This window comes from Epinephelus lanceolatus, chromosome 21, assembly GCF_041903045.1.
Source record: "Epinephelus lanceolatus isolate andai-2023 chromosome 21, ASM4190304v1, whole genome shotgun sequence".
In the NCBI taxonomy this organism is placed as follows: Eukaryota; Metazoa; Chordata; class Actinopteri; order Perciformes; family Serranidae; genus Epinephelus; species Epinephelus lanceolatus.
The window spans coordinates 3,473,694-3,501,114 of NC_135754.1; the positions used below are offsets into that span (position 1 = coordinate 3,473,694).

Here is a 27,421-nt window from a genome sequence, read left to right on the forward strand (position 1 = left end):
CTCCGTGCTGGCCTGAGAGAGAAACGGGCATCAATTGGCCCTGTGTCATCAGGAGACACAGCGATGTACAGTTGCGTATCATCAGCATAACTATGAAAGCTGATGCCGTGCCTCCTGATGACGTCCCCCAGAGGAAGCATGTAGAGATTAAAAAGAGTTGGACCTAAAATTGACCCCTGGGGGACCCCAAAATTTATCTCATGGGTTCCTGAGGAACATGTATCCATACTTACAAAGAAGTGTCGATCAGTAAGGTAAGAGACGAACCAGTTAAAAACAGTACCAGAGAGGCCGACCAGGTGCCTCAGTCTATTTAATAAAATGTAATGGTCTACTGTATCGAAGGTGGCGGTTAGATCCAGCAGTACCAAGACTGTGAGTTTATGGTTATCTAAATTGCACCTGATGTCGTTTAATATCTTTAAAAGGGCTGTCTCGGTACTGTGGTTCATCCTAAAACCAGACTGATACTTCTCTAAAGTGTTATTTTTTTTTATTTTAATTTTAATTTTATATACTTTATTAATCTCAGGTAAAAGCAATGATCCAGGTGCGTCGACAGTTAAAATCTGTTGCGATAAAAGACTGGATCTGATGTCACTGATTTTACTTCTGAAGTGGTCTGCAAAGTCCTCACAAAGGGCATTGGTTGTTGTCTTAGGTGATCTGTTAAAATTACTGTTTGTTAAAATATCAATTGTGGAGAAGATGAATTTGGGATTGTTTTTATTGTCAGAGATTAGTTTTTTGAAGTGGGAAATTCTTGCCTGTTTGACTGCATTATTGTAGGTTTTGAGATGTTGATGTAATATTTCGTAGTGGACTGTTAGGTTTGATTTTCTCCATCTTCTCTCAGCACTCCTGCAGTATCTTTTCAGTTGTTTGATTTCCTGATTTCTCCATGGGGGTATAGGTTTTGTTCTAATTGTTTTGATTAAAAGTGGAGCCACTGAGTCCAGTGTTGACTTGAGTTTGTTGTTAAAATTGTCCACAATAAAATCACAGGATGCTGGTAAAATCTCTGCAGGAGTGCTCTGTAAAATCTGGATAAAATTTGCAGCCACTTCAGAAGTTAGGTAGCGTTTCCTCACTGTTCACTGTTCAATATATTCGGACTTTCATTCCATATATTTGAGGTTTGTTACATATATTCAGATTTTCATTATTCCATATATTCAAACTTCATATTATATGTGTATATATATACACATATGTATATATATATATATATGTATATATATATATATACATACACTGCCTGACCAAAAAAAAGTCACCACCAAAAAAAAAGGTCATACACTCTAATATTTCGTTGGACCGCCTTTAGCTTTGATTACGGCACGCATTCGCTGTGGCATTGTTTCGATAAGCTTCTGCAATGTCACAAGATTTATTTCCATCCAGTGTTGCATTAATTTTTCACCAAGATCTTGCACTGATGATGGTCTGACCGCTGCGCAAAGCCTTCTCCAGCACATCCCAAAGATTCTCAATGGGGTTAAGGTCTGGACTCTGTGGTGGCCAATCCATGTGTGAAAATGATGTCTCATGCTCCCTGAACCAGTCTTTTACAATTTGAGCCCGATGAATCCTGGCATTGTCATCTTGGAATATGCCCGTGCCATCAGGGAAGAAAAAATCCATTGATGGAATAACCTGGTCATTCAGTATATTCAGGTAGTCAGCTGACCTCATTCTTTGAGCACATACTGTTGCTGAACCTAGACCTGACCAACTGCAGCAACCCCAGATCATAACACTGCCCCCACAGGCTTGTACAGTAGGCACTAGGCATGATGGGTGCATCACTTCATCTGCCTCTCTTCTTACTTCTTCCCTTCGCATTGTGCGTGTGGAAATGCTCTTACTTTCACTATTAAACATAGCCCTGAGTTCTACTGTTGTTTTTCTTCGATTTGATCTCACCAAACGTTTAAGTGATCGCCGATCACGATCATTGAGGATTTTTTTCCGGCCACATTTCTTCCTCGAAGACGATGGGTCCCCACTATCCTTCCAGTTTTTAATAATGTGTTGGACAGTTCTTAACCCAATTTTAGTAGTTTCTGCAATCTCCTTAGATGTTTTCTCTGCTTGATACATGCCAATGATTTGACCCTTCTCAAACAGACTAACGACCACGGGATGTGTCTTTCGACATGGTTGTTTAGGAAATGAGAAGCAACTCATTGCACCAGTTGGGGTTAAATAACTTGTTGCCAGCTGAAAGATAATCGCCCATGCAGTAATTATCCAATAGGAGGCTCGTACCTTTTTGCTTAGTTAAATCCAGGTGGCGACTTTTTTTTTGGCCAGGCAGTGTATATATATATATATATATCCTCATTCTTCAACCACCATTTGTCGCAAGTCAGCCAACGTGGTTGTGTTGGTCACTCTGGCGTGACGAGTGTTCAATGGGGTTGAGGTCAGGACTGCTGGCAGGCCATTTCATCTGCTCCACTCCCAAATTCTGGAGGTAGTTTCTGATAAACCCCACTCTGTGGTGGCGAGCGTTGTCATCTTGGAGGATAGAGTTCAGTCCCAGGCTGTGGAGATATGGGATTGCAACTGGTTGCTGAATTTCATCTCAGTATCTCTCTGCATTGAGATTGCCTCCAGTGATGACAAGCCTAATTTTTTCCAGTGAGGGAGATGCCGCCCCACTCCATCACACTGCCTTCACCAAAAGATGTTACTCTATCGGTGCAGCAATCAGAAAAGCGTTCTCCGTGTCTTCTCCACACTTTGACCCTATGATCCAACTGACATAGGCAGAATCTGGACTCATCACTGAACATCACATTCCTCTACATGTTAAGGTTCCAGTGCACATGTTGCCGACACCAGCACAAATGGGCCTGACGGTGAAGGGCAGTCATGGCAGGCCTCCTGGCAACCCTATGAGACCAGTCTGTTCCGGATTGTCTGGGCAGAGAGCCATTGGCCATATCATCCTGCAAACCTTGACTGCAAATCTGCAGAAGACTGCCTACGGTTTCTAAGTGCTGACAGGATGAGGAAACGGTCTTATTGAGGTGCCGTCTTCTTGGGACGCCCACTTCGTGGCCTGTCTCTGACATTCCCCGTTATGTGGAACTTGGCCTTCAGTTTGCACATGGCAGTAGGGCTCACTCCAAATAATAGGCCCGTTCCCACTGAAGAAGTTCCTGGTACTATTTGGGGGGCAGGAACTTTACAGGAATGTCCTCTCGCTCGGCATGTGATGTAATCTTGCTTTTCTTCTTACGACTCCTTTTAAAAATGCGACTCCTCGTCTGCTGAGTTTTAAAAAAGCCAGCTATTTTGTCGCTTTCTGTTGACGTCACATCCCATCTTGAGTATATCCAATCAGCACCAAATAAACCCCAAGCCCCACCCAGTTTTTCGGGGCCGTTCTGTAAAAGCCCCTGTAAAAGTTCCGTAACTCTGTCCTTCGGGGGTGGTTCCTGCAGTGGAGACACGCACCAACGGCCCCGGCCCTGAAGTTCCTGCAGTGGAAACAGGCCTAAAGCCACAACTTGGTTTTGTGGAACACCAGCTTGAAGTTGCCCTATTGTACGGCCCCGATCCAGATCAGTCAAACGTGGCATGCCGATTCTTGGAGCAGGGCCCTTGCTCCTGATTGTCAGCACCTGGGGGTACCAGAAGCTCAAAACAAGAGTCAGTAGCAACAGCAAAAAAAGCTGTTTGGCTTTGGCAGAGAAGATTTGGCAAATTTTTCATGAGCGCAACCTACATACTCAGCTCTACTGCTCATCCCACAAATGCATGTTCCTTACAAATGTGGCACCATTTAAAAGGGAAATAAACAGGCTTTCCAATGGATATAAGATTTATTGCCAAGTAGCATTGCTACAACAAAGAAATAATCTACCAAACACAAATTTCCTTACTTTTTCTGCTTAGTTCACACATATATATATATATATATAGAGAGAGACAGAGAGAGAGAGAGAGACTGCAAGAGCAGGAAGACCAATCTGTGTACTGCCTGGATTGGATTGACTACAAGAAAGCCTAGGACTCAGTGCCACACACACTGATACTGGGATGTCTGGAATTATAAAAGATCAACAAGACAGTAGCGGCCTTCATAAAAGAACTCCATGGGAATGGGAAAGCCAATTGCCCAAGTCAATATCAAATGTGGTCACCACTGCTGTTCTGCATAGGCCTGAATCCCCTAAATCAGATCGTCAAGAAGAATGGCTATGGATACCAATTCCGAAGTGGAGTAACAATCAGCCACCTGCTCTACATGGATGACATCAAGCTGTATGCCAAGAGCGAGCGAGAAACTGATTCACTGATCCACACCACCAGGATCTACAGCAAGGACGTAGGGATGTCATTCGGATTAGACAAGTGTGGCCAGATGGTATCAAAGAGAGACAAGATGACCAGAACTGAGGTTGCTGACCTACAAGAGGGCAACATAGGAGATATCCAGGACAGCTACAAGTACCTTGGGATCCCATAAGCTAATGGAAATCATGAGGAGGCCACAAGGAAGTCGACCACAACCAAATACCTCCAGAGAGTAAGGCAAGTCCTGAGAAGTCAGCCGAATGGTCAGAACAAGGTCCGAGCTAGTGCTCAATTAATCTAATCGCAATCGCAATCGCAATGTCAGGCTGTGCAATTACATAACCGCATAAAAGGCTGCAATTTGCGATTTAATGTAAATAAATGTTAACGTGTGTGCCTGTGAACGTGACTACCTCTCCTGTAGTGTGTGGAGTTTGTTGACATCACGCCCACAAGCTATCCTGGTGTGTGCAGCACGTATGGTCAGATGACCACCGGGCGTGCAGCAGTGACCAACACAGACGCTGAAGAAGAGCATGACCACAACCAAGAACAGCCTGAGTTGGTGGCGGAAAAAACGCAACGTCTATTATATGGCAATACTTTGGATTCAGGTACGGTGACGCTGAACAGAAAGACATGCTGTGTACAAGTTTAAAAGTTTAAGTCGCCACGTCCCGCGGCAACACGACCAATCTATGTCAGCACTTGAGACAGCTCAGAGAAAAGTACGAAGCATGCATGTGAGAGAAAGCTGAGCCGTGTAACGTTAAAGACAAAAAGACAATTGAAAGCCGCCAGAGCCTCATAAAACAACAAAGCACAATTACACAAACATTTGTAAGTGTCACGGGGAAATCACGGACTCCGTAATAAACTATATAGTAACAAATGAAAAACTGAGCAATTTTGCTCGGTTTTGGCCCACTTGACATGCTGCTGTGTTGTGCTATGGTGTGCTGGTATTTGTCATTTACGTGACAACGCCTGAATGCAACACAGGCTCGTTCCGCTGTGTGTACAGTGCCAGGCTGCGCTGTTGTGTGAGCATTGTGTTTGACTGTGCTCTGTCTGTTGATGGTTATTTACACTGTCCATAACAATATCTATGTCAGATCAGGTCAGTGCCCCCCTAATATAATGTAGGGGAAACACTGAATCAAGCAAGAAGACTAATGATACCATTTATGTATTATATTGTAATCGCAATTGCAAATCGCGATATTGTCCATTCAAATCGCAATCGAACATTTTTATCAAATCGTGCAGCACTAGTCCGAGCCATTAACATGTATGCACTGCCAGTCATGAGATACCCAGCTGGGATCATATGCTGGCCAAAGAAGGAGACAGAAGGCACAGATATCAAGACAAGAGAGCTCCTCACCATTCATGGGGGGTTCCAGCACCCTAAGGCTATACACTAAGCGGAAAGAGGGAGGCAGAGGACTATTGAGCATTAGAGCCACTATTCAGGATGAAACATCCAAAATCCAGGAGTACATCAAGAAGATGGACCCAAAGGACGAGCTGCTAATTGAATGCCTCAGACAACAGAAACCAGAGGGCAAAGAGGTGGAAGAGCAAACAACATGGAGGGACAAGCCCCTACATGGTGCATACCACCGTCAGATAGCGGAAGTGGCTAATATCACGAAGACCTACCAGTGGCTGGAGAATATTGGGCTGACAGACAGCAGCACAAGAACAGGCCCCAAGCACAAGGGCCATAGAGGGCAGGGTCTACCACAGCAGATCAGACCCAAGGTGCAGGCTGTGCAAAGATGCCCCAGAGACGGCCCAGCACATAGTGGTAGGGTGTAAAATGCAGGCAGGATCAGTGTACATGGAGAGGCACAATCAAGTGTCTGGGATAGTGTACGGAAACATCTGTACCCAGTATGGACTCAAAGTACCCAAATCTTGATGGGACACACCACCAAAGGTGGTTGAGAACAACAGGGCTAAGATCCTGTGGGATAACAGCTTCCAGACTGACAAACAGCTGCTGGCTAACCAACCGGACATAGTGGTGGTTGACAAACATCAGGGGCAGAGGGCAGTGGTGGTCGATGTGGCGATACCAGCTGACAGCAACATCACAAAGAAGGAACACGAAAAGGTGTAGAAGTATCAAGGGTTAAAAGAACAGCTGGAACAGATGTGGAAGGTCAAAGCTGACGTGGTCCCCATAGTAGTAGCAGCACTCGGGGCAGTGACCCCCAAACTGGGAGAGTGGCTCCGGCAGATTCCAGGAACAACATCTGAAGCCTCAGTCCAGAAGTGTGCAGTCCTAGGAACAGCTAAGATACTGCGCAGAACCCTCAACCTCCCAGGCCTCTGGTAGAGGAGCCAAGCTTGAGGATGACACAGATACCACCCTGAGAGGGTGAGAGGGTGATTATATATATTTCCTCTGTGTCCGTAATAAAGTCATCATCATTATTCTTATTATTATTATTATTATTATTATTATTATTTTTATTATTATTATTACCATAAACATTAATCACTGCGTAATGGTATTGTGAGTGATTTCGAATACATTTAAGCACAGTTTTCTTCGGCTTATGGCCTTAAACACATTGTCTCATGGCATGCTGGGAAACTCCATCCATTTAGCCCCAATATGTCATAATATGTTAAGTACACAACTATAGTGTAGCCTTCAACTAATTAGGCATAATCAGCTTTATAAATTTTAATCAAATCAACTCAAAACTCAAATTGTTGAGTTAACATGACTTATGTCAGGGTCACAAGGTTTGAATTTCGTGTCAAGTGAACATACATTTTTTATGTCATTTTGACAATCTGGGACATTTGTGTAGACTTTATATTAAAATTTTGTGTCATGAATGAATCGGGGTTTAGTGCTGAAATAATTTTTTTTAACAACTTTATTTATAAGTTTTTCAATATAAAAATTCAGTAATCTGAGTTTTGAACAATCAAGATGTATGTGTAAACCCCATACCTCTCTCCCCCCGTCCAGGTGACCAACAACAGAGTTGACAATCAAGTTTTAGCGGTGGTGACAGAATATGTATCAGCCATTATTTTAAACCAACACATTAAGAAACAAAAAGCAAAACAACACAGAAATGGAAACAAAATAAATAAATAAAATAAAATAAAATAAATACACTTGAAAAAAAAAAAAAAAAACAACTACAACAACCAACTCACACTGCTAGACCAGATATTGTCAGCATTTACAACCAACTCAAGAGAATCACGATCATTGTCAGAGTCACATATGTTTTACTTAATCCGTGCTCCACCTAACAGCTATGAGAATACCAGAGTAATTTATGTTAGGGTCAGATTTTCAACATGATTAATAAATGATGACCAGGCTTTGTTATATTTCTCCTCTGTTCCACATACAGAGTACCTAGTTTTCTCCAAATTCAGTAACAGCATCACCTCCCAGATCCAGTGAGTATAGGTAGGAGGACTCTTTCCTTTCCAATTGAGCAGTATAAGATGTAAGTAAGTAAGTATAAGAAGCAAGCAATGATGTAAATGCAATTGCATGTTTCTGAAGATGGGAAAGTCCAATCCCGTCCCTGACTATTCCAAAAATTGCAGTTAGCGGGTTAGGAGTCACTGTTTTACCCCCTATTGCTGAGAGTGATTTGAAAACAGATGACCAAAAATTTGTAAGAGATTGACAAGACCAAAACGTGACCTAGGGAAACAGGAGAAAACTGACATCTATGGCATTGTGGGTCAACATTAGGATATATCTTGGCTAATTTATCATTGGAATAATGTAAGCGGTGTACTATTTTAAATTGAATAAGCCCATGTCGTATATAGAAAGAAGAGGTGTGTATATATGAAATGATTTCATCCCAGACTTCTTCTGGGATAGTTTCTTCAATATCAGTTTTCCACGCGGTTTTGGTCTTATTCCATGTATAATTGGTATTGTTCTGAATCATATTATATATTTTGGAGACTGTTCCTCTATTATAGGGGTTGACATTGAGAGCTGAATATGCTAGGTCTTTAGGGGCAGGATTGGGGTAGTCTGAAAAATACTTAGCGGCAAAACTGCAGACTATCTAAATTGATGAGACTGAGGCAAATTGTTATCCTGGCACAGAGAAGTGAATGATGGAAATTTTTCATCTTCAAACAAGTCATCAAAAAAAATTAAGCCACCTCTGTGCCAGACTGAAAATGCCAGGTCTAGTCATGACGGTGTGAATAAGTGGTTAAACATAATTGGAGAAAATCTATTTATTTTATTGAGACCGAAATGTTTTCTATATTGGGTCCATATTTTAACAGAATTTTGTACTACCAAATTTGAATTTGAAATCTGGGTTTTAATATTCAGTGGAAGTGGGGCAGTCAGAAATGAAACTGGGGAAACAGGGAGAGTGGACTGTCATTCCATATTTGTCCAAAGTGGGCCTTCCTTGTCTGCAAACGCAGTGATCCAGTAGGTGAGTTTGGCAATTAGCTGACCAATAATAAAATAAGAAATTGGGCAGACCCAAACCACTTTCTGGTTTAGCTGTCTCCAAGTTTGATTTCTTCATACGTACTGTTGATTTGTTCCATATAAATGAAGTAATAAGACGATCAATTTGAGCAAAGAATGACTTTGGTAGGAAAATCATTTGAAACAAATATAAAAATTTAGGCAATATTGTCAATTTAATTGAGTTTATCCGTCCTGCTAGAGAAATGGGCAGTTTCAACTAGTGTTGTTTTTGGCGGCCTGTTTTAATTTTAGTTTTAGTCTAGTCTTTGCGTCAAACTGTCATTTTAGTTTTTATTAGTTTTAGTTACATTCATACTCTTTTTTGTCTAGTCAAGTTTCAGTCGACTAAAAGTCTGAGCATTTTAGTCTTATTTTAGTCAGAATAATTGATGAGTATTTTCGTCTCATTTTAGTCGACGAAAACTGATGACATTTTAGTCTAGTTTTAGTCAATGAAAATTGCATTTTAGTCTCTTTTTAGTAATGCAATTATATTATACCAGGTCAATATAGTATAAGTACCTAGTATAGTATAGACAAAACCAAAATTTTCTTTTAGTCAAACCCATTTCACAATTCAAACACGGTTATCTTATTATTATATTAGTGTTACCTTATAGACTCAAAAATACATTCATTCCAGACATGGAAGATGCTCTGATTTGAATTACAACATGTTTATTTTACCAACCACATGTTAGAAGTACACACACATAAATTTAAATAAAATAAATAAAATAGCATCACGACAATGCCAGAAAAAATTGAATACATTCAACTTTAACATAAATAGAAACAAGGTGCTTGAATGCTCGAGCTACAATAACATAAAAAGCATCATAAAAACTATTAAAAGAATAACAACAGGAAAGAATAAACTGTACTGGATGCCAATGCCAACTACTGAACCAAATAACCAGCAGTCTCAACAGCTACCTTCATAACCCCCTGGATGTGTTATTGTAAGACTGGTTGTCACACATACAAAAAAAAACAACTGTCCAGTACACAATACTCTATGGCTATATTTTTGACATTTTCTTTTCACTGGTACCCAGCACAGATAGAGTATCTCTGTTTGATTGCCATAAAACTCACATTTGTCAAACTGTTAAAAGTCTACCCCTTCAGCTTTCAGCTGTTAACACTGTGTGCTGGCCTGAACTTTATATATTTGTTCAGGAATCAAAAAATAAAATCTTCACAACCAAGTCAGAATCAACAATTTAGGATCAGCATAGTTTTTCTTTGCATAGATATGGGAAAGGTTGCTTATCAAAATGCTCAGTGTGTGTGTAGACGTGTGTGTGTGTGTGTGTGTGTGTGTGTGTGTATACAGTACATGCATGCTTGTTGTATGTCTGTTCAGGCCAGCCATTAACCACTATTTAGGCCTGTTTATTTTGAGGAAAGCGCTTCTTTCCAAAATGGTCCTAGCCCTATTCCTGCGGCCACAAGAGAGGTAACCAGTTACACTGAAGACCCTCTCTGTAAATGCATGAGAGGCTGGCATCGCCAGGAGGTCCAAGGCCAGAGGTTTCAGTGTTGGAAACACAGTGGAACAACACTGAGTTAACCAATACTCAATGCCGGATTCCTCAACCCCAGCACTAGCCTGGTGGGAAGCGGACAGCCCTTCTTTATATTTTAAAATCTCCTGCTTAATGTTTGTTGTCTTGGCTGTCTTGGGCCTTGATGTACGATTGGCACTGAAGAACTTAAATCTACGCCGTTTTGCGGGGGTTGACTCTGGAGCCTCTGTAACCTCATTTTCGACTTGCTCATCATTGGTCAACTGCTCTTCTCATACTTGCACTCTTTGTGGCACAAGATGAGCAATATAGTTCTCTGCCTTTCTGACAAGATTCTGTACTTCGTTGTCATCATTTTCCAGAAGGGTTTGAGCTACACAAGGGTCCACAAAGCATGCTGCTGCAGGAAGTGGTGAGAAGTTGACAGCTGTTATATCAAGAAACACACTAAAACGCCTGTCCATGCTGAACAGCATCTTCTGAGCCAGAGTAGCTGCATCTTTATAGGTTCTCCCATGTGCAAGCGAGAACTCCGACAGATGGTTTTTGAGATCCAGGAGTGCTGGCACAACAAGGGAAAGTGATTGAGTGTCACTTTCAATTGACTTAGTGTGCTCCGCAAATGGCAGAAGAAGGTCTCTCAGCATCCCAATCTTCTGCCACTCACTGGGCTGCAGGATGTCCCAGCCCATGGACTTAGCCACAGCTATGAGGTGCTCCTTGACTTCAAGACAGCGTGAAATCATAGCAAAGCAGCTTGACCACCTGGTGGGACAGTCTTTGACCAGAACCAGAGTACACTTCTGCAGCAGCCGCTCTGTGGCAACAGATGACTTCCTAAACTTGTTCACCAAGTACCTCACTTTCTCCAACAGCCTTTGGATTGGGGGTTCCTTCTGGACCATATTCACCACAAGCTGTAGGGTGTGAACCACGCATGGGGTCCTCTCTATGGCTCCGTAGTCGTATCTACATGGAAATATATATTTAAAAAAAGTACATATTTAACCATTTTAACCCTTACATTATTGAACCAAATAGTTATTTAAATTGAAATGTTTAACCTATTAACTTTCTATGAACTTCTTTATTTTTTTATGTATATGAAATTAAATCATGACCAGATGCTGAATGAATTAATAGCATAATTTTTAACCTTTTAACTTTCTATGGGATTTTTTTTTATTCAGAAAAAAAATAAATAAATTTGACCAGTTACATAAATGTTGAATGAGTTAATAGCATAGTTTGATACACAGACTGACCTGTCATCCTCCCCTTCCGGATGCTCATCGTCATCATTGGCGGCGGCATGCTCCGCCTCTGAGTCCTCTTCAGAAGTTGTGGCAACTTCTGCATGTGTGTGGAACGAAGCCACCATATTGCTGCCATTGTCAGTAATCGTTGTGAGGACCTTCTCTCTGGGGATCCCCCATTCTTCCATTGACTCCTCCACGAGTGTACTAATCGACTCTGCGTTGCGAGGCTGAACCATCTCCTTCAGGTTCAGGAGTTTGTGTTCAGCCGTGTTGTCCTCAGAGTTGAAGTAACAGGCACTGACCCCCAGGAAGGATGCTGTAAGCATCCTTCCTGGGGGATGCTGTAAGCCCCTTTTTAGTCTAAATATCCAACCCTGTAGTTATTCTGCGTGCTGAGGCCAGCTTTTGTTTGATCTTTTCTTTCTCTTCTTTGTACATTTTGTGTCAATCAAGTTTAAAATTTTTTGTCTTTTTGACACTTTGAACTTTTTGTCCATTTTTGCCATCATGGCAATGAACTCCTCATCTTCGACAATTCGTGCTGGGAGTCCTATCGGCGGCCTATCCACTGCGCTATCCCCGCCTCTTTGGTATGTTGCTCTGGGGAATTGTCGTTGTACCTCCTTGTGGCAAAGAAATCCTGAGCACTAGTTGGCTTGTCCATCTTCTTGGGCAAGACTTGCTTCACTGATGCTCTTTCTGGAATCTAGCACAGGAATAGATACAATTTCAGGACAGATGCAGCCTCTGGAAAATCTAACTGTTCCAAATATTAAGTAGCATAAATCCTTGCTATGATTTTTACCTTAATAAATCAACCTCCGAGTGAGTGACTTGACTGTCCGTAAAAGAAAAAAAGTCTACATAATCAAAACAGAAGTAGTCATAAACTAAGCAGTAGTTTCGGGAGGCATGTTAATGCAAACACCTTTTGACGTTTTGTTTAAATGTATGTGGGTCTAGAATAAGGTATTCAAAGTCATGTTGTTGATACCAAATTCAGTTCAGTGTGATGGCTATGTGAATGACAAAACTAGCGACAGTGTTTGGCCACCAAGGGATGCTTTAGTACACTTATATGGAGTCAGTCAGTCAGGTAGGAACTAAGAACCTCTGTTTAGAATTGGTGGATTCACGCGACTGTAATTGTTGCTAGCACGAGACAGAGGAAGTTTATTTATTAACTAAATTAGCTCCCAGTTAGAGCTAAATATATATTTATGTGTGTTCTTGTGGATACACAAGAATATAACAGTTCCCACACACTATATTTAGCAGATTTTGGAGAAACCCACTTTACAGCAGGGGTGAGTTTGTGTACAAAAATCTCTAAACGTTTAGAGTTTTCATAACCGTTTATGATCTCAAACACGTGTACCCCCTACTTTACACTCTCACTCTCTCTCTCTCTCTCTCTCTCACACACACACACACACACGAGTCATTTTCAGCTCCAGTGGCTAGCGTCTAACGTTAAAGCTAATGTTAAAATGTGACACATTAACCACAGCCTCATGAGTTAGCATGAGCTCTCTAAAATAGAAAGTAACGTTATATTAATGTCTTAACTTACCTCAATGTCATTGTGGAATGCCTTGAGATGTCTCTTAAGATTCGTGGTGTTTTTTCCTGTGATTTTGTGGCCGCATTTCTCCCTGTCTGTTTCCACAACACATTCCGTTTTCTTTTCCACTTCAATGTAATGAAACTTAAAAGTGTGTCCAAAGGTTGCGTCTTCTATTTCTCCCAAAGACAATCCCCGCCTGCCCGGCCATCGGTCCCTTTCTTTGTCAGACTTAACTATGTTTCTGAAGTTGTTAGCCCACCGCAGCTGCATTTTCCAAATAACACTGCGAGTGAGGACTGAGGAAGTGACGTTGCTTGCGTCTGTGCAGTGCAACACACAGCCGAGGAAACAGAAATACTGCAAAATGATAATAACATGACAAAACATTATAATGTTATTTCGTCTCGTTTCGTTTTGGTCAACAAAAATGAAGAGACATTTTAGCAGAGTTTTTATTTTGTATTTTTTTTGTCTTGTTTTTATTCATCAACAATATTGCATTATATATTTAATTATAGTTATCATCACATGACCACCATTTACGTTGCATCTCATCTCGTTTTCGTCACGTGATAAAGGTTCGTTGACAACGATATTTAGTCATACTTTTCGTTGACAAAAGCAACACTAGTTTCAACCATCTGTCCAAGTCCTTTTTGGTGCGCTCCAGTATTGTTTTATAGTTATATTTAAAAAGAGCCTTAACTGTGCTTGCTATCATAACTCCCAAATAGTTGAATTTCTCATTAAAGGGCAGATGGTCATATGTAATTTCTTTAGCCAAATCATTTACTGGAAAAAGTAGGGTTTTAGATAAATTAATTTTATAACTTGAGATCTTCCCTGCAGTAACTCCAGAAAGTGGGGTACACCCTCTACTGGGTCAGACATGTATATAAGCAAATCGTCCACATATAGCAATGTCTTATGGCTTGTTTCGCCCCTAGTGATACCTGATGGCTATTGCTAGCAGCTCTATTGTCAAATAAAAACGGGGACAAACAACAGCCTTGCGTAGTACCTCTATGAAGCCTAAAATAGTCCGAGATAGCACCGTTAGTTCGGACAGAGGCCATAGGTGCTGAATACAGAACCTTAACCCAGTTGCAGAAAGTTGCACCCATTCCAACTCTCTCAAGAACTGCAAATAAATAGACCCACTCAACCCTCTCAAACGCCTTTTTGGCATCAAGAGACAGGATAACTTCAGGTTGTAGGGTTGAGTGGGTGGATATGCTGAAATAATTTTGACAAGTCTAAAAGAAGTGGTAATATTTCAAAGACAACTGTGTACATTTATTATGTGCTCATTATTTGGAGCTAATGCTTTGCTAAAGCATAGCTTTCCTAAAGGAGGCTTAGCTGAAATGCACATGTGCCATATTTATATTCAGAAAGATGGGCTGTAAGCTTTCCCATCACAGAGCTTCAAAGCATTTCTCAGTGTAAAAAAAAAGTATCAATTCCATCACAAAGCATTACACATTTGCAACAACAAGCACACAATTAATCAGCACTAGCACCCAGTTTAGTTTACACTGTGAAGAAGAAGAAGTCAAAACAGTGACAGGGCCTCTGTCTCCTGGTGTTCCACCCCTGGGCCACACAGTGGGATCTGCTAAACAAGTTTAAAAATGGCAAAGTAGCAAAGTAATGCTGAGGACAAAGTCTCTTATCAATTTACAGCAGTTCTCCCTCTGTCTCACCCACTTCCAGAGGATGTGTGGAGACCGGGTATGAGGAACTTGCACAGTCATATTTCTCCCTGAAGCTGCCCATTGTCGAGCTATGATCACTCAATATATTTTACATAAGCACCATTCTAATAAGGATGCTAATAAGGCTAATTAATGCATACATTAGCTGAAACGTCTATGTCAACAGGCTGTAGTTGTCTTTACATAACACATGGACAAAATGAGTATGAACTGGAGCCAGTTTATCTAACAGAGCTGACATCTGGTGGCCTTACTCTGCACTTTCACGCTATATTTTTGATCCTTTCTCCCGATGACACCAAAGGGAGGTAAGAGAGTGTAAGGAAAACACAGCTTTGGCACTAAGCCGTCGTTATCTGTTTAAAACCACTGAGCTGTTCCTTGTGAAATCTTTACATGTTAAGCCGATAAGTGCAGCAAAACAATAAACAACATCATCTCGGTGTTAGCTGGGGATCCCTCCTTTCATCTAACTGGAGATTAGGTTCATTTGCTCAACTCGCGGTGCCTCAGTTACCAAGATTAAAACCACGCCAAGGCTTTGTCATCCCCCGAAGAACACAACACCAGGCATTACCTTGGAAAAGATTAAGCTGCGATTAGGCAGATCGGATACAATAACACTGCTGTCATGTCATCTCTAGACAGCCCACTGGCTGGCAGACTAACCGTCAGAAAGACACAGGTTTAAAAATAATAGCTGTAACAATGGCTGTGATGTACTGCCAAGGAGACGTCAACCTCTTGGGTATCAGATACTTTGTTATGAGTCCATTCTGGAAACATTCCCACAAACTGCAGTAAAAAGTTCCAACATTGCAGACATCCTTGGAACCAAAAGGCAAGTGAGACTGTAGAAGAGAGAGAGATCTTCAAAAGTGTTAATGTATCTTAACAAGGTGTAGAGAGAAACCAGTGGGGGTTTCACAGAAAAACATTGAAATGAGACAATCTACATTTGTACAACTACCAAACACTGTGTTGAAATTTGCCTTTTTCATCCTAAAGTTGACGAGGCTTTTCCTCATACTTTGTTCATCACTGCATGGTGGAACTAACAGGAATCAAAAGCACTTTGTCATGTGGAATACCAAAATGCCAAATCTCCGCTGTGTGTGGATTTTTAATGCTGTTGTGCATTCCCCGAAGCTTTAGGCAGAATGGCGCAGACCTGTAGCTCCTCTGTACGCTCTAAATGGATTTCACAGTTTCCCATGGAGATATGAGGGAAGTCTCAGTATGAGCCATGGGGGGGCACATCCAGAAAATCACAGCTTTGATTGCTAAGAATCCAAATAGCAAACACAGGTACACTCTGAGCTGGAGACAAGACTTGAATGCGAGCTGGTGAATGTTCAGTTTGTCAACTGGCTAAATATTCTCCAGCATGTAAAGATGAAGAGTTTAACTCTCCAAGCTACCAAAGAAACAGCCTCAAGAGCTCCTCCAAAACCAAAACCTTCCACTCTCCTTATAAATGTATTTGCAAAGAGTTCATACGGACATTACAAAATTAAATTCAAGGACTTTTAAGTATTTTTTTCAATACCTTTTTTTTCATTTTCAAGGACTTCACTCAAAGCAACTAATTTTCTATTTTTTTTTTTTTAAACTTAAATAAATTATGTCATCAATGTCTCTCTTGTTAATAAAAGGGATACGTTTCACACTCATTTTAGGAGTAATATAAATCCTAAACTGCTTCTGCTGTTTACTTGTCTGAACATCAAGGTAGTGGTTCTCTGGGGCTGTAGTCAACCAAAGAAAATCTTGGTCGACTAAAGTCGCACATAATCTTCAACTAATCGATTAGTCTTGGGGAAAAAAAATCTGCACGTTATTTTTACTTCTGCAGTGGTGTGTCTTTGTCACTCTTCAGTTACACCTCCAAAACACTAGTCGGCGGCGGAAGACTGTGTTAAGTGCTGTAAAGTTTAGTTCAAATCAAACTTTATTTATATAATTGACTCAAAACTCACATTAAATATGGCTTAATAGAGACAATTTCAAACACAAGTACGCAAATTGGCTTCACTATAAATCGCCAATTTCCCCACCAATACAACATGCTAATGTTATTAGCACAAGTCTATGGCATTTTACATTGTATAAATTAGCCTAGCGTCTAGCGATCTTTTCCTCTTCTCATATAAAGCCAGGGACAACAGCAGCATGTAACAAAGGTAACGGCACACAGTTTGGTTCCATTACAACTCACAACATTCACCGACAAAACAAATGTCTTATACTAATCACGTTTTCCAAGCAAATACAACATGCTAATGTTATTAGCGCCAGCCTATGGCATTTTACATTGTATACATTAGCCTAGCGACGAGCGGAGATTTCCTCTGTTCATATGAAGCCAGGATATATCCCAAAGTATAAATCCCTGAAGGATAAATCACACACACGACTTAAAATGCTGTTTTAGTGGAGGCTTTACTGTCTTCACAATTTATTGTTTCTTATCTGTGAAATACAAGTAAATACAAGCATTGTTTCCACTGAGGGAAATGGTATCAGCTTACAGAAACAGACAGGAGGTCTGCGTCACCGGGACGCTGAGCATGAGGGTGGGCGAGTCCAACTTTCTGTCAACAAAGGGGGTGTTTTGAAAATGCCCCCATTTTCAGAGGTAACTTAACCTGTTAATAATGGATTAATCCTGGTAAGCTGTTGATGTAACACTTTTCTCCTTATGAAAGTAACACGGCAATGAGAATTTGGTCGGATGAGAGCATAACCACCAAATAATCGACTAGTCGACCAGGAGACTACAGCCCTATAGATCTCTGTCCTTTTATCTCTCATTCTGTCCCTGCATGTGTGTATCTGCAAACTACATCTCTCTCTCTCTCTCTCTCTCTCTCTCTCTCTCTCATTCCTGAACAGAAAAATTAGTTTAAGTAGTTGAATGTTATGCTTGATTAATTTCTTTGAGAAATTTTTATAACGAACAAACACTGCTAATACTACATGGCAGTAGTTATTTAGCGACAATATTTAACCTAAGCCACCTACGTTACATTTGTTTTTCTGATACTCCACACCTACGACCATGCCGAACACACGTCAAGCTAAAGGTGGCCATGATGGTGATCAAGCTGCGCCTGACCAGCAGTTGGAGACCCCCCCCCAACTCCAACTGTCAGTTGGAGACCCCCCCCCCCTCCACCTGTCTTTTTATGCACAAGGATTCCGTCTCTATGGTGTTACACAATATCTTAATTTCAATATCTAGTTCATGACTACACCAGATAGTCTGAGCATGGCAGGGTCCCTCTCTTCTGTAAGTTGGAACGTCAAGGGTTTAAATTCATCCATTAAAGTTAACAAAGTCCTGAACCACCTACGAAGCTTAAACACAATGGTAGCCTTCCTGCAAGAAACTCACTTGAGACCTTCAGAACACAATAGATTAAGGAGGAGCTGGGTTGGACAGCTGTATCACTCCACCTTTACAGGTAAATCCAGAGGAACGGCCATAATAATTCATAAGGCCATTCCATTTAAAGTAACACGCACTGTGGCAGATCCGAATGGATGTTATATTTTTGTTACAGGTAAATTATATAATAGACCATTGGTTCTTGCTAATATATACGGGCCCAACTGGGACGATGATGGCTTTTTTCGTAAATTGTTTTCAACAATCCCCGAGCTTGAATCTCATTATCTCATACTGGGTGGAGACTTTAACTGTTGCTTAAACCCAACTCTAGATCGATCCTCCACTAAGCTCTCACGGAGTTCAAAATCATCCAATGTGATCAAATCCTTTATGGAAGAGTATGGGATTTCTGACCCGTGGAGGTTCTTATATCCTCAAAGTAAAAAAATTTCTTTCTTTTCCCCAGTTCATCACACCTTTTCACGTATTGATTTTTTTCTATTAGATAACAAATTACTCTCTCAAGTACGTGCTGTCTCCTATAATGCTATTGTTGTCTCTGACCATGCCCCTGTGACCCTTGAGCTCTCCTTCCCAGATAAGCCAAATTCACGTTGCCCATGGTGCCTTAACCCACTGCTACTCTCAGATGAAACATTTATCAATTTTATTTCATCTGAAATAGACTTTTTGTAAGTACCAATGTTACACCGGGGGTATCTGCCTCACTGATTTGGGAGACGTTTAAGGCATATATTAGGGGCCAAATTATAGCCTTCTCCGGATCTCAGGGGAGGCAGCGCAGGGAAGGTCAGTCTCAGTTACTTACATTGATAACAGAGCTGGAGAATGAATATGCTTCTGCCCCCTCTTCAGATTTGTATGAAAAGCTACTTATTCTTAAATCCAAATTTGACACTCTGGCTACAGAACAAGCAGAATCTAAGCTATTGCGGCTAAGACATACAGTATATGAATCTGGTGATAAACCTTCTAAATTGTTAGCTTACCAGCTAAGACAAGCCAGTACAAATAACCTTATCTCCAAATTAGCAACACTGACTGGCACGACAACAGATTCCCAGGAAATCAATAGACATTTTAAAGACTTTTTTAGTTCGCTGTACAAATCTCAACATATCACTGAACCACAAGCTTTCGATTCTTTTTTTAATCAATTAAAAATGCCTGAAATTTCTCCAAATCAAAAGAAAAGTCTGGATAAAACGCTCACTGCAGATGAACTCACCAAGGCAATTAGCTCTATGCAGTCTGGGAAAAGCCCTGGTCAAGACGGCCTTCCCATAGAGCTCTTTAAGAAATTCTCCACTAAGATTACACCCTTGCTGCTGAATATGTTCAATGAGTCCCTATTATCCGGTGTTCTCCCTCCTTCTCTCTGGCAAGCCTCAGTTTCTTTAATATTGAAAAAATATAAAGACCCACTCCAATGCTCATCCTACCGCCCCATTTCATTCTTAAATGCTGATGTTAAGGTGCTCGCCAAGGCTCTTTCATTTAGATTAGAATCCGTCCTACCATCAATTATACATACAGACCAAACTGGTTTCTCTGTTTGATCGCTAGACGTCTAATTTTGAGACACTGGAAATCACAACACCCACCCTCGCATTCATTGTGGATAAAGGATGTATTAATGTTTTCAAAACTGGAAAAGATTCGTTATTTAATGAGAGGTTCCATATCTAAATTTAATGAAATATGGCAGCCCTTCCTTCTATATGTGCAAAGCCTTGACTTGCAACTTCCAGCCACTCTGTAATGATTACTGTATATCACTTTGTGGCTTATGAATGTAAATACCCTTATCTAACTGCTCTGGAACCTTTCTGCTGCCTTGACGTAATTATGTTTTTGTTTTGTTTTGTTTTGTTTTGTATTTGAATGTCTGATTGTTTGTATTATCTGTTTACTGGAAGGTCATATAATATTTTGCCTGTAACTATCTCCATGTCTTAAGGTGGGAGTAGTAGACGATGTTATGTTATGGATGAGGGAACTATTATGTTGTACTCAGTGAACTGTTTAACCATCACTTTGAATAGTTGTCCCTCAATTGCCTTCTCCTATGTATATGAAGAAAACCTTCAATAAATAAACCATGAGGGAAAGTACAGAAAAACAATGCCAGCAAGAATGCAAGCTGTTATCAAGGCCAAAGGAGGCCATACAAAATATTAAGGTTATTATGTGTGGAAAAAGGACTACTAGTTGTTTCAGTTTGTTATTTGCCAAATAAATAACAATAAAATTTTTAGTTTTAAACAAGTTTTTGAAAGATTTCTGAAATATTTATGTTTTTTTGTTTATGTTAGGTGGTCTAATAAATTTGTCAAGCACGAATAGAGGCGAGGGTAAAGATGAACTACACCTGGGCGGGCAACAGGTGACAACAAAAATATATTTCTTATTTTTTGGAATAAAATCAATGAAAAAATGTGCAGTACGTGTGTAATATTTTGACATCTAAATCTCTGTTATCAATTTATTCATTTAAAATATCATTTATTTTGAAAGTCAGGGACACAAGTCGAACCTTTGACCCCGTCGTCACATTCATGATCGATGTGGAGGACTCCAGCCATGAAACTTTGCAGCCTGAGGATGAGGTGGCAGCCTACACTGAGTTCAAGATACCCAAGAAGGATCCTTTTGAGGTTTTATGGTGTTGGAAGGAGTATGCTAAAATGTTTCCTTACCTGGCATCAAGGGCAGCCAGTGAAAGAGACTTTTCCTCCGTTGGATTTGTAATTCAAGAATGGAGAACCCAGCTTAATCACAGGTGGGGGTCAGGTCATGGAACTTTGGGTGTGGACAGGTGTAGCTTTGACTTAACTTTATGGGGATGGGTGGCTTTGGTTTTCAAAAACGGACCCCTGCAGGACTCTGACTTAGAGTTGTCAACAACAAAAAAATACAATCCAAACCAAACCAAACCCACCCATGTGAACTGAAGCCAGAACCTCCTGCAGTGTCCCCACACCTACTGACTGCCTGCACACCTGGCAGGAGGGGTAGGGAGAGACCCTGCCACGTTGCCATTGTCAATACAAAGAAGAGTAGCCTACACAATATGAAGAAAGGAAAATTTATCTTTAAAATAGAATCATCTGCAGCACAAGGAAACAATGCCAGCTGGAACTTAAGTTTCAGCTTCAGTTCTTGGCAAACCTATTACATCGGAAGAGCGCTTAAAAAGACAGAGTAAAACAAACAAAGGTGGAAAGCTGGCTTATTAAGTTAAGTTCATGTTAAGTTTTGCCATTTCAACATAGGCCCACCAGTTTTGCGGGTGTTTTAAGAATAGAGCACAGTAAAAATAAACTGCATTGTCTGGCAAGACAACCCAGTCTCACTCCAAAGTCGTCAGATAACCACGCTTGGTCAGAGACTTCTGGTGTCAGACACCAACAAAAAAAGACGTCCGCTCACGCCAGCATGATATGCCACATTGTGGATAGAGCAGGCGCCCCATGTACAGGGCCATTGCCGTAGCGGCCTGGGATCGACTCCAGCCTGTGGCCCTTTGCTGATGGACCTGCGGGTCAGGCAGCAGTGATCATCTGTTAAATCGGTCTGTAAATGATATTTTGACATTATTGGCTATTACTGTCATGGCATCCGAAGGTACTGATGTGTTGAGCAGGTGACAGTCCGCAGCCGTTTTCAAAACACACTTGTGTCACTCACTCCAAAAGAAACTTGTTGAAACTTTATACAATAATTTATTGTACAAAACGGGGGAAACAAACGTTGACTAAAACGGTTCCATAATTCATATTAAATTCAAAAGATAACGAAAAAACAGCTACAAGTTAGAGGGAATAGTGATAAAGTGGTAAAACTTGGCATTGATCCACAGTGCATCCTCAGACGGATGCGCTCAAGCCTGCCGTGCGCACAAGCTCAGTTGGTATGCTATACTATATTTTCACATTTTTAACAATGCAATTTAAAAGTTTTGATTTTTATTGATAACCTACATTTACCAACAACAAAAAGACTACATTTAGCACCAAAAAAATGTTTAAAAAAAAATTAAATTTAAAAAAAAAAAAAGTAAATAAAAAAACGAATATCGAATACCAAATTTTCATAACGAATACCTACCCATAGAAACGAATATTCGAATATCCCAATATTTGGGTACAGCCCTAGTAGGAAGGAGGTCAAAGTGGATTTTACACTGAAGATTTTCCCTAACTCTTTCCCTAACCTCAACCAAGTGCGAGTGTGAGAGCCCAAACTTAATATTAAAAAACATTATGCATCCTCACACTTAGCTGTTATGAGCCAACCCGGAGCCTAGTGCATTTATTTTGAAAGAGAAAGAGTGTATGAAAACTGTACATTTCCTGTGAAAACAGAAGTGTATTTTGAAAACAGATAACGTATGTAACAGGCTGAAGTTGACATGGCATGGAAAGTCCATGACCAAACGTCAATGTGTGATGAGGTTGGATTGAGAATGTCTTGGGCAGGACATCATCAAGGTGAGGAAGAAATGAGGGGGGGAACACACTGCGGTCAAGACGGTGATGCAGCAGAATTTTAGAAAGAAAAAAATTATCAATTTTCAATTATCAAAAAAATATGAGATTATGGCATTATGTAAGCACGTTTGTTAAAAAAAAGGGGGGGGGGTCTATTTTCAAGGTACATGGTAAAGTACATGACTTTTCTTCCTTAAAAATTCAAGCACTTCAAGGACCTTGTGTGAACTCTGAGAACAGCATCTGTTTTTGATCACACTGTCACCTCAGAAATGTGTGAATGACTGTGCTGACTAATGAAACGAAAAGCCGTCTTAAAGCTATCAGGAATAATCACAAGGATATCACGCTCCAGTGTCAGCTCTTCACTTTAACACTCCAAGAGTTAAGGAGCAATTCAAGTCTTTTGATATCCTCAATAAGAGGAAGGAGAAATCACTAAAACATGAAAACCTTCATTCAGTGTTAATTCCATCCACCCTCCTGCCATTGATTGGCTCCTCTCTCCATCCCCGTCACCCGCAGTGACCCTCGTTCAGCTTTAATTTCATGTCTCGCTCTCTCGCTGGCCAGGAAATTAAAGCCAGTGCTCGTGCTGCGGTCACATGTAATGGAGGACATTAGAACAGCTGCAATTACCATGAACTGTCACTGTATAATAAGAATTGAATTATATTACTCACTCACTTCACAAGTGCCATCCACGGTGAAGGAGAGAGACAGAGACACACAGAGGGAGAGAGAGAGAGAGAGAGAGAGAGAGAGAGAGAGAGAGAGAGAGAGAGAGAGAGAGAGAAGGAGAGGACCACTTTCCTGTGAGCATGTTTGGCTCCCTGCTTCATTATTGTGAGCCAGCAAACTGGAACAGGGAGAAAATCGAGGCAGTGTAATGGACTCGGTCAAACTACACCAAATCCATTTACTGTCCACAATTTCATTTCTAAAAGTCCAACAAGCCCATTAAAATACAGAAAAAGGAGGTCTCACACTAACACACACATAGCTGTGAACATGCATACACACTTGAATTAGCGGACAAAGACCCTATCCTAATTAAAACCAGCCAGTGTGTGTGTGTGTGTGTGTGTGAGTATGTGTGGATGAATACTTTGGTAATCTGCTACTTTCTAGCAACCAATTAAGTAGCAGCAGTGTTTCTGCTCAGATGAGGTATCGCTGGAGGCTGCAGGCCTGTCTGGGATGCGTGGGGAGGGAGAGGTCGGGTCAGGGAGTGAGGGAGGGAGGACCAGCACTGAGTGCAGAGGGGTGAGGCGGGTGGGGAGAGCTGCTGTCAGAACTGAGACTAGGGTCAAAGAGCCATCCAAGGGTAGATGGGGGAGAGCCAGGGGAACGAACGAAGGTCAAGGGCTTCCACATGAGCACTTGTGCATAATGCATATTTTATGCATATTTGTTGGATTGCAGAATAATAGTATTTGCCTGTCCATATTTCATTCATCGTAATTTTTTAAGACTTTCAGGAATGCTGTCATGTCAGTGTACAAACACACAAAGAAAGTTCACAAACAGATCTACAAAGACAAACAATGGTGAATCTTCGTAAAGGCGGACACCCAGTGCGTCATCCAGAGGGGGGTGCCAAAGTTGCACCCCCCAAAAAAAAGAATTAGGACTTTGTGGTTGTATGGCTCTGCAAAACCCATCGGGTTTGACCAAAAACATGGCTAACAAAAAATTTGATGTCACAATGAAGTTGAACCTTGACCTTTTGTTTATAAAATGTCATCACGTCATTTTATCCTATTAGACATTTGTGTGAAATTTTGCCATAATGAGCATTTGATTTTCTGAATTATGGCCAAAACCATGTTTTGTAAGGTCACAGTGATGACCTTTGACATTTGACCACCATGTACTAATCAGTTAATTCTTGAGTCCAAATGGATGTTTCTTGTCAAATTTGAGGCCTCATGGCCTTCTTGAGATATTACATTAACAAGAATGCAGTTGATGAGGTCACAATGGCCTTTGACCACCAAATTCCAGCCAGTTCATTCTTGACTCAAATTTGTTCAAAATTTGTTCAAATTTGAACTCAAAGTTCATTCTCGACTTAAATTTGAACACATTCTTAAAATATTGCATTCATGGGAATGAGGCAGATGCTAGGTCATTGTAACCTTGACCTTTGCCCACAAATGTCTATTAGGTTCATCCTAAAGTCCAAATGGTTGTTTGTGTCGAATTTGGAAAAAAAAAAAAAAAAAAAAAAAAAACATCCCTTAAGGCACTCCTGAGATATCGCGTTCACAAGAATGAGACAGACGAGGTCAGAGGGACCTTGACCTTGATCTTACCAATGTATTGTTGAGTCCAGGTGGACTTTGTGCCAGATTTTTTTCCCTCAAGGCATCCTTGAAATTATGTGTTTATGAAAATGAGACAGATGGACAACGGATGTACAGATGAACAGACAGACAACCAAAAAACATAATGCCTCCAGCCACAGCTGCCATCAGCATAGAGGCATAGAATAACAAACATAAGGAACAAAGTCTCCAAAGCTGCAATGCTAATGGCCATCAGTCAGAACATGCTAGCTAGAGCGTTAATGGGTATGGCACAGTGGACTGTATGTGGGCCAGGAAAAAATGACACAATTTGCAAATTTGCACAAACTGTGTTCTTATGTTATTTGTTAGCTAAGTTGTTTATTTGTGTTGATTTCTCATTTGTCCTTGTTTGTAAAAAAAAAAAAAGACATAATAATGATAACAATTACAACAAGAAGAAGAAGAAGAAGAAGGACATTTCCATCAGTCAGCCAGTATGAGGACATGCACCAGTCAGCCAAAATATTAAAACTTGTGACAGCTGAAGTTAACAACATTGATCATGTTGTTAGATTGCAATGTTCTGTTGGGAAATCTGGGGTCCTGGAATTAATGTAGATGCCACCTGACAAGCTTTAAGCACCCAAACATTGTTGCAGATCAAGTACACCCCCAGATTCCAATCCAATCGAGCATCAGTGGGATGTGGCAGCATTCCAGAGGTCCTATGCCCTTGCCTTGACAGGTCAAAGGCCTCATCATGGATCGGACTTGGCTCTGACCTGCCGAGGCATGGAAAAATGACCTCTGGGGGTATCCTGTGGTATCAGCCACCAAGGCATTGGCAGTGAATGCTTTAAGTCTTGTGTGTAGTGATGTCGGTTACCAGAACGTTACACAGTTTTGTTTTTTTTATCAGATTGGAATCTGGGCAATTTTGAGGCCAGGTCAACACCGTTAGCTTTGTGTCATGTTCCTTGGACCATTCCTGAACAGTTTTTGGCATTGTGCATCATCCTTTGGGGGTGCCATTGCCATCAGGGATTGCCATTGCCATGAGGGGGGGCATGACACTTGGTCTGCAACAGTGTTTGAATGGGTGGTGCATTTCAAGTGGCATCCAAATGAATGCCAGGACCCAAGATTTTGCAACAGAATACTGGATAGTAATGAGATGATCAAATTATTCACTTCACCCATCTGTGTTGTGCAATAATAAGACACAAAACAAAGGATTGGACATTTGAGGGTTTACTTGCAAGAAAGCCAAAGAATTCACACATCATGACAATTTATAGTGTCTGACAAACAAGCAGTATCAGCTGACACACCTACAAGCTTTCCAATACACACATTAAAAGGTTCCTGTTTCCTGTTTCTTAAGCTGCTGTTTCCTGTTATAAAGATAACCAGTTCTGAGAACAATTGCTTCTCCTCACCTAGCGAAATTTGGTCAAAGTCAAATAAGGTCACCTGGCTGGTGGCATGTTAGGTCATCTACACTTAATGTGATTGGTGTATCTTAAGCAACAGTTCCCAACACTACCTCTATGGTTAGGATAATTCAGATTGTTACAACTTTGGTTTTAATTTCCTAGTTTTTGTCATCAAATCTATCAGTAGCAATAGCTGGTACATATGAATAATCAAGCTTATTGCTGAAATCTGGAACATGGCCTCATTGACCTCACTGTGCCACCTGATGTTTCTGTGTCTGTGCATGCAAACACAGTTCTCAGTATGAAAGTGCTCTCTCTCTCTCTCTCTCTCTCTCTCTCTCTCTCTCTCTCTCTCTGTGTGTGTGTGTGTGTGGCCTGCACACATGTGTTTGCAGAAGGCAGCATCACACCCACAGGTTTGATTTGATTTAAGTTTGATGTTCCAGATTCGAGGGTGATAGTGAAATGTTTACAAGTTCAGTGAAAAAAAAATTGTTTACTTGTTTGTTGTTGTGTTTACAGTTGTGTGCTTCTATTGGTTTTCAGTTTTGTTTGCAAAGGCCCACATCAGGCCCAACTTACAGCAGAGAGACAGTTGGACAGAGAGAGAGGAAATCCAGCTCATTTTTATTCTATATCATGTGACTCTGGTCCAGTGCTTCACCTGATCCTACACAATTATCTATATAAAACTAACTTTATAGCACTAAAGTTGAATAATGAATCTAACATTCCATGAAACATAACTACACTTCCATGAGTTCGCCTCCCACCCTAGCAGCAGCAGATAATGGGCTCTTTAAGTGGAACTAAAGCCTCTGTGTGATAGCACTCCTCTCTCCTCTCCAAGCTTGCCTCATGACTCATTTGCCCAAAGTGAACATCTCTCCAG

General features: G+C 40.8%; 1 protein-coding gene and 1 pseudogene across 10 annotated transcripts in view; one reads left to right on the forward strand and one right to left on the reverse strand.

Moving 5' to 3' along the window:
• rbfox3a (RNA binding fox-1 homolog 3a) overlaps positions 1-27,421 on the reverse strand; it is a 1,467,330-nt gene that overhangs the window by 1,384,934 nt on the left and 54,975 nt on the right. The window lies entirely within an intron of this gene.
• On the forward strand, positions 5,704-6,662 carry LOC144459462 (uncharacterized; annotated as a pseudogene).